Raw genomic sequence first — 251 nt, 5'->3', positions numbered from 1 at the left:
TGAAAACCCACGGCCGTAAGGGAAAGCAGCGGTGACGGCCCCGGCAAGCGGCATGTCCCAGCTGGCTCTGATCTGCCCCGGTGCCTGCCTGCGCTCCACGGGGACGGTGGCTTCCCCGGGGCTGGGGGGGGGGGTGACCCTGCTCAGCCCCGCGCGTCCCCTGGGACAAGCAGCTCCCGGCATCGCTTCGGTTCCAGCTGCTCAGGGTGAGAAATGGGAATGGCAGGTAGCTGGGGCAAAGAACCCTGTCA

This window comes from Egretta garzetta, unplaced genomic scaffold, assembly GCF_000687185.1.
Source record: "Egretta garzetta isolate BGI_Z169 unplaced genomic scaffold, ASM68718v1 scaffold490, whole genome shotgun sequence".
NCBI lineage: Eukaryota > Metazoa > Chordata > Aves > Pelecaniformes > Ardeidae > Egretta > Egretta garzetta.
The sequence above is the reverse complement of the archived record's forward strand: the minus strand, read 5'-3'. Positions refer to the sequence as shown.